Raw genomic sequence first — 7,617 nt, 5'->3', positions numbered from 1 at the left:
TCCCTCTTCACGCCAGCCTGCGTGAGTAAAACGCGTGCATTTCGGCCCCCACTAGTAACACGGTGGTGGCTCTTCTGCCAACACAACAATTTTCACCCTGTATACATGTTTCATATTGATTGCAGAAGTTAGTGCAACTTTTGTCAATCTTACTCCTGCTTCTCAGTAAGAATTAGCTAAACTATGGGCAGAAAATGCAAAAATTATTATTCCAGAGCTCACTGATTCTTAAATGGTTTATTGAGATAATAGTAGTAAACTGAAATTGCATATCAAACACAGACAGATACTATAGAAACAAAAACAGTTATGTAAATGTTTACACTAACATCTAAATATTAAAAAATTCTCTAGTGAACAATTTTGAACTCTTTGAGACGAAAAGGCTGCGTACGGAAGGTGTATAGTGAAGAATCGAAAAACAATAGCACTGGTAATGTCACCGTCAAATGCCTGTCAAGAATGTGTACAGGGGTAGTGGTGTCACAGGCGCTTGGACATGTAGTCGCTCCTGGGATCGCAAACCGCCGGCGGGCAGCAGATGCCTGGTCTCCCGGGCATAGGGATGCATCTGGAGGCGTCCACCCGACACCCGGAGTTCACTGGACACTGGAATTTGTCGCACATGTTGCCGCAGGCAGCGTGCACGGCGAAGCCGGGGAATACCTGCAGCAGCCAAGCCGTGGCACACACACATCTCAGTACAAGCCGTAGCGCGGACAGGAGGTGGACAAAAATATGGAAATGGCACGCTCGAACATTAAGTGTAGATCCTAGACGAGCCTGCAGGTTGCGCTGTTGTACTTGGCCACAGACGGAACCTTTGCAATGACCTCAATACGATGTCGTGGTCAGAACACTGTTCTGTGTACTTCTGAGGGCAATAAGACGGATTTAAATATCTTCGTATGTGGACACGTGATTGGTGTTCGCGTAGTGAACGATTCTGTAACCAAGGTGGCTGAGGTGTTTGGTGCTTCAAGGGACACGGTTTCAGAGATTTATGTGGCATACAGATAAAGCTGAAAACCATCATCCGCTAAGTTACAACGCGGACGAACGTGGGTTTTCAGTGATCGCGGCGGAGGACTGTGACGAAAAATAGGAAGGCGACAGCTGCGAAAGTCACTGCAGAAGTTAATTTCGCACTTGGGATCCCTGTCAGCACCAAAACAACACGAAGGGGACTCCACAAGCAGGTCATTGTAGGACCAGACGGAATTCCAAAATCACTCATCACTGACGCAAACGCCCTTAACAGGAAAACTTGGTACCAAAACCGTAAACCTTGACTATGGAGCAATGGAAGAAACTCTTTTGGTCAGATCAGTCTTGTTTCATATTGTTTCCAACTCCTGTCCGAGATTACGTTCGAAGAGTGAAACATGACTGGGGTTTGGTGATGATTTGAACAGCCATGTCCTGATATTCCATGGGCCATATGGTTACTCTGCGAGGCTGCATTACTGCCAAGAATTATGGGACTATTGTACAACACTGGGCATTAAAATTCCTACGCCATGAAGATGACGTGCTACAGACGCGAAATTTAACCAACAGGAAGAAAATGCTGTGATATGAAAATGATTAGCTTTTCAGAGCATTCACACAAGCTTGGCGCAGGTGGCGACAACTACAACGTGCTGCCATGAGGAAAGTGTCCAATCGATTTCTCTTACACAAACAGCAGTTGACCGACGTTGCCTGGTGAAACATTGTTGTGATGCCTCGTGTAGGGAGGAAAAATGCGTAAAAAATGCGTACCATCACGCTTCCGACTTTGATAAAGGTCGGATTGTAGCCTATCGCGATTGCGGTTTATCTTATCGCGGCATTGTTGCTCGCGTTGGTCGAGATCCCATGAGTGTTAGCAGAATATGGAATCGGTGGGTTCAGGAGGGTAATACGGAACGGCTTCGTATCACTAGCAGTCATGATGACAGACATCTTATCCGCAAGGCTGTAACGGATCGTGCAGCCATGTCTCGATCCCACAGTCATCAGATTTGGACGTTTGCAAGACAAGATCCATCTGCACGAACAGTTCGACGACGTTTGCAGCAGCATGGACTATCAGCTCAGAGACCATGCCTTCGGTTATCCTGGAAGCTGCATCACAGACAGGAGCGCCTGCGGTGGTGTACTCATGGACGAACCTGGGTGAACGAATGGCAAAACGTCATTTTTTCGGATGAATCCAGGTTCTTTTTACAGATCCGTGTTTGGGGACATCGCGGTGAACGCACACCGGAAGCGTGTATTCTTCATCGCCAAACTGGCGTATCACCCGGCATGATGGTGTGGGTGCCATTGGTTACAGGTCACGGTCACCTCTTGTTTTCATTGGCGGCACTTTGAACAGTGAACGTTACATTTCAGATGTGTTACGACCCGTGGCTCTACGCTTCATTCGATCCCTGCGAAACCCTACATTTCAGCAGGATAATGCACTACCGCATGTTGCAGGTCCTGTACGGGCCTTCCTGGATACAGAAAATGTTCGACTGCTGCCCTGGCCAGCACATTTTCCAGATGTCTCACCAACTGAAAACGTCTGGTCAGTGGTGGCGGAGAAACTGGCTCGTCACAATAGGCCAGTCACTACTCTTGATGAACTGTGATATCGTGTTGCAGCTGCATGGGCAGCTGTACCTGTACACGCCATCCAAGCTCTGTTTCACTCAATGCCCAGGCGTATCAAGACCGTTATTACGGCCAGAAGTGGCTGTTCTGGGTACTGATTTCTCAGGATCTATGCACCCAAACTGCGTGAAAATGTAATGACATGTCAGTTCTAGTATAGTATATTTGTCCAATGGATACCCGTGTATCATATGCATTTCTACTTCGTGTAGCAATTTTAATGGCCAGTAGTGTAACTTCGTACGTGGGCACGTGGTTGGTGTTCGCATAGTGGACGATTCTGTAACCAAGGTGGCTGAAGTGTTTGGTGCTTCAAGGGACACGGTTTCAGAGATTTATGTGGCATACAGATAAAGATGAAAACCATCATCCGCTAAGTTACAACGCGGACGAACGTGGGTTTTCAGTGATCGCGGCGGAAGACTGTGACGAAAAATAGGAAGGCGACAGCTGCGAAAGTCACTCCAGAACTGAATGTCGCACTTGGTATCCCTGTCAGCACCAAAACAACACGAAGGGGACTCCAGAAGCAGGGAATTGTAGGACCAGATGGAATTCCAAAATCACTCATCACTGACCCAAACGCTCTTAACAGGAAAACTTGGTATCGAAACCTTGACTATGGGGAAATGGAAGAAACACAGATCAGTCTTGTTTCATACTAACTTCTGGCCAAGATTATTGTCCAAGAGTGAAACATGACGGGGGTTTGGTGATGATTTGAACAGCCATGTCCTGGTATTACAAGGGGCTATATGGTTACTCGGCTAGGCTGCATTGCTGCCAAGAAGTATGGGACCATTGTACATTATACAATGCTCGTTCCCCAAAACTGATGCTGTGTTCCAAGGCGATAGTCTCCCTATTGAAACACTTCACATGAGTGTGAAGTTTTGTGAACACGAGGACAAATTGTAACATCTCCTATGGCCACCACAACCACTAGATGCCAGTATTGAGCCTCTGGGATCACCTTTGGAGAAAAGGATGCGTGATCGTTATCCCTCTAAAACTGCCACTATTTTTCAAGAAGAATGGTGTAAGATTACATTGAAAACCGCACATAACTTGTACTGATCCATTCCGGGACGACTCGAAGCTGTTTTGAATTTGAATGGGTTTTGTTGTATCCACAGACCCAACCAACCAACTCGTGACATCGCTGGCCACAGTTCCTGTCGCGGCCGTGTCGTCTCAGGGCGTTTCTAGCCTTTCGTGGAGTTTATAGCGGAGCCATTGCAGTGTGACATTTGCTATTGTATTCGACTAGGCTCAGTACACTATTACTTGTACTTGTATTATTGGTGACGTTTCGTCAGAAATAAAGATAAGTTATCGCTTCATTCTAGCTGGCGCAATTCTTGTCATTAATTATTTTTCGGCCAACAGACATAGCTGCATCCTGGCCACTACCCACGATTTTTACAATTTGTGGTGGCTGCCCGAAAAGTACCGCCGAGGACCTTGGGTTTGGGAGCCGTCACAAAAGGTTTCCTTCACAACAGACATGGCTATGTGCTGTCTTTCTTATGTTTCCATGTCTTTGTCCACCCCCTGTATCTTCTGGATCGTGACGTCCCAATAAACGTATGTCTTAGTTCGCAAAATAGAGACAAAGGCATGCATCGCGCAGACGTAATTGATAAGAGCTTTCAGATTTTTCCACTTATTTATTTGCTGATATGAGTAAGCTAGGAAACTGGTACTATGACCACCCAGGGGAAGACGAAACGTCAGGAACTTCATGCACACTATGCAGTATAGGCACAGTGGACCTAACATTTGTCACCCTCAGGAGACACCACGCTAGCACCGTCAAACAAAGCCTCTAACCTTCATAATGACCTCAGTTTGGCGAGTCACGTGTTCACAAGTATGGTCACTTCCAGATGAAGCAATTCATTGATGAACATATCGCTTAAAGCTATCAGACTGAGGGAGTATTGACTGCTACGTTTCAATCGCTGTTCCAAACTCAGCAGACATTTTCTACTAGACTAGGATCACACGATTTAGTGGGCCAGTCGATGATACGGTTAGGTTCAAATGGTTCAAATGGCTCTGAGCACTACGGGACTTAACATCTGAGGTCATCAGTCCCTTATAACTTAGAACTACTTAAACCTAACTAACCTAAGGACATCACACACATCCATGCCCGAGATAGGATTCGAACCTGCGACCGTAGCAGTCGCGCGGTTCCAGACTGAAGCGCCTAGAGCCGCTCGGCTTGCGCTTAGGTGCCTGAGTGTTCACCAAAACAGCAATACACGCGTGCACAGAAGTTATCATCTTGGTAGAAGAGAGTGTCCCAAGCATACTCATCTTGTAGATATAAAAAAGTCATCATAAAGTTTCCTTTTGAGGCTGTTCAAAAAAATAGTTCAAATGGCTCTGAGCACTATGGGATTTAACATCTGTGGTCATCAATCCCCTAGAACTTAGAACTAATTAAACCTAACTAACCTAAGGACATCGCACACATCCATGCCCGAGGCAGGATTCGAACCTGCGACCGTAGCAGTCCCGCGGTTCCGGACTAAGCGCCTAGAACCGCGAGACCACCGCGGCCGGCTTTTGAGGCTGTTGCTACAATGTATATGCAACACGCCGCGAATACGATGCAGGTATATAGGTACCGACATGTAGGCAAGATTTTTGTGTGGCATTTGTGTTTTTCCGATGTGCGTGCAGTCAGTGGAGAAAAGTGAAATGTGGTGACTTTATTTTCACATGCGTCCAAACAGGATCACAAAGTGTTGTTATTCCTTTCTTGGCTGATGAAGGACAAACAGCAGTAGACATCCATCGGAGAATAAAGACTGTGTACAAGGCAGCATATCTGTGTGTTGTGGGATGGTGCGCCAAGTTTGGTGCCGGTCACGCTTCCACACAAGATCCCAATCTCGACCACTACGGACAACAAGAGTCGTGCGGTTGATGATGCAATTATGGTAGACTGGCATATAACCATTCGTGCGCTAGCAAAGTAGCTCGACGTCAGCTTTGATAGCGTGCAACACATTATCCTGTACTGATTAGGCTATGAGCCGTGCTCGTCTTCATGCCATTTATTGTTTGTCAACTTCTTTTACAGTACTGCCGCCTCGTTTTCTTATTCCATTTACTAGTGTCACTAACGTCTGCCTTACTTGACAATGAGTGACAGCAGCAGTGCGTATCGATAAGTGCACTGTCGTTCCATCTCTGGAGCGAACGACTTTATTCCCGTATTGCCGGGTGTCTGAAGAGTCACTTGGAGACGGACCAGGAGTGCAGTCGGCACGCGGCAGCAGTTCAGTCAGGGACGCTGCGGTGTCGCCGCCAGACACCACACTTGCTAGGTGGTAGCCTTTAAGTCGGCCGCGGTCTGCCAGTATACGTCGGACCCGCGTGTCGCCACTATTGGTGATTGCACACCGAGCGCCACCACACGGCAGGTCTAGTCTAGAGAGACTCCCTAGCACTCGCCCCAGTTGTACAGCCGACTTTGCTAGCGGTGGTTCACTGTCTACATACACTCTCATTTGCAGAGACGACAGTTTAGCATAGCCTTCAGCTACGTCACTTGCTACGACCTAGCAAGGCGCCATATTCAGTAGTTAGAATGCATTCTAAACAGACAATATTGTGAATCATGTACCGTCAAGAGCGACGTTCATCATTAATGGATTAAAATTAAGTATCAAACTAATTCCGTCTGCTTTCTGAATTCTAATTCCTTGTCATGTTCCAGACCTCACGTCAGTATAGTTCTTCCATCGTCAGGCCAGCCTGCGTGAGCTAAAATGCAGCATTCCGGCCTCCTCTAGTAACACGGTGTTGGCTCTTCTGCCAACGCAACAGACGGAGCACCACTGAGGTGCGCACAGCCAGTACTTGCCGACCGATGGCGAAACACGTGCACTTTCCAACTGGAGCGGGAACTTCCGTTGGCTGGTCGTTCGGTCGGTCGTCCCATTAGCCGACGTCTGTTTGGTCCTTTTGACCGTTTCCGTGTGTGGCAGTCGGTCGGTTGGCGCCGAGCAGCGAGGAGGTCCCCGTCTCGCGGAGTCGGGTCGGAGCCGCTGGCGGCGTGCACGCGCTGTTGCAAGTTGTGAGGCGCTTCTTGCGAGGATTACGAAGTTTGTGGCCCACCGATATTGCACTCTAAAGTTGAGTGCTCACTTGACCTACTTACTATCAAGCCTCAACTTCTATCCCTTCTCTTCGTTTGATCCTGGTTGTTGCTTTCTGCGAGATTCCCACGAGCAACAATGTGTGCGCACTGAAATCGGCTACAATTGCAACCGTTTTCTTGGATGTGGTTTAACTTAATTTAATTCACTCCTTCATTAATGAAGTGCACCAGCGGTATCTTCTGCCTTGTGGCCGTTAACTTTCCGATTACCTGCCCTGGGCGTTGACGTAGCTTTTGGCAGGGTATTTTCCTCGTCGTGTTGTTGCTGACCAGCACGGCATGTAGTTCGACAGTCGAGGTGTGTTGGTGGTTTTGGGCGTTTATTCTGACTTGACTGGATTGGGCACCAATATTCAGAATGTTGTGCTATTGACGTCTTGTTGACGTTTTGCTCGTTGGGTGGAGCAGAACTGATTTTGTTGGTTGGTTTGTCGGCTGGCCTTCAGTTGGGTTGCCCTGCGATTAGGAGGTTGTTGCTCTGGCTGCCTGTCGCACATAAACATGCATCACTGTTACTTCCCAGGCCAACCCTTGGAACCTTCTAAGCGCCGCTCCTTGTGTTTTACATAGTGATTTCCTTTTAGTCTTAAGTACGCTGTGTGGTCCTCAGCCAAGTTTCAGCTTATTAAAATTGTAGGTTTTTTCCTCTTAAGGCATTAAGGAGTGAAATTGTTTTGTCCTTGGTGTGTGGCTTTCTCTGTAGCTTACGCCATAGTCCCGCAGCGATCGCAGGTTACAAGGGATTCGGCAATGTTAGTGTTGGGATGGCCAGATTCCCTTCCTGCCGCCACCCC

At 47.6% G+C, this 7,617-nt stretch overlaps 1 long non-coding RNA gene across 1 annotated transcript in view; it reads right to left on the bottom strand.

Annotated features, from left to right (window-relative positions):
- Positions 1–218: 218 nt before the first annotated feature.
- LOC126272924 (uncharacterized) overlaps positions 219–7,617 on the bottom strand; it is a 41,397-nt gene continuing 33,998 nt past the window's right edge. Inside the window, exon 3 of the long non-coding RNA XR_007549278.1 lies at positions 219–666. This is a non-coding gene — a long non-coding RNA (uncharacterized LOC126272924). The remainder of the gene's footprint in view (positions 667–7,617) is intronic.

The sequence above is a fragment of the Schistocerca gregaria genome, chromosome 5 (genome assembly GCF_023897955.1).
Source record: "Schistocerca gregaria isolate iqSchGreg1 chromosome 5, iqSchGreg1.2, whole genome shotgun sequence".
In the NCBI taxonomy this organism is placed as follows: Eukaryota; Metazoa; Arthropoda; class Insecta; order Orthoptera; family Acrididae; genus Schistocerca; species Schistocerca gregaria.
This window is presented reverse-complemented; position numbering and strand designations above follow the sequence as displayed.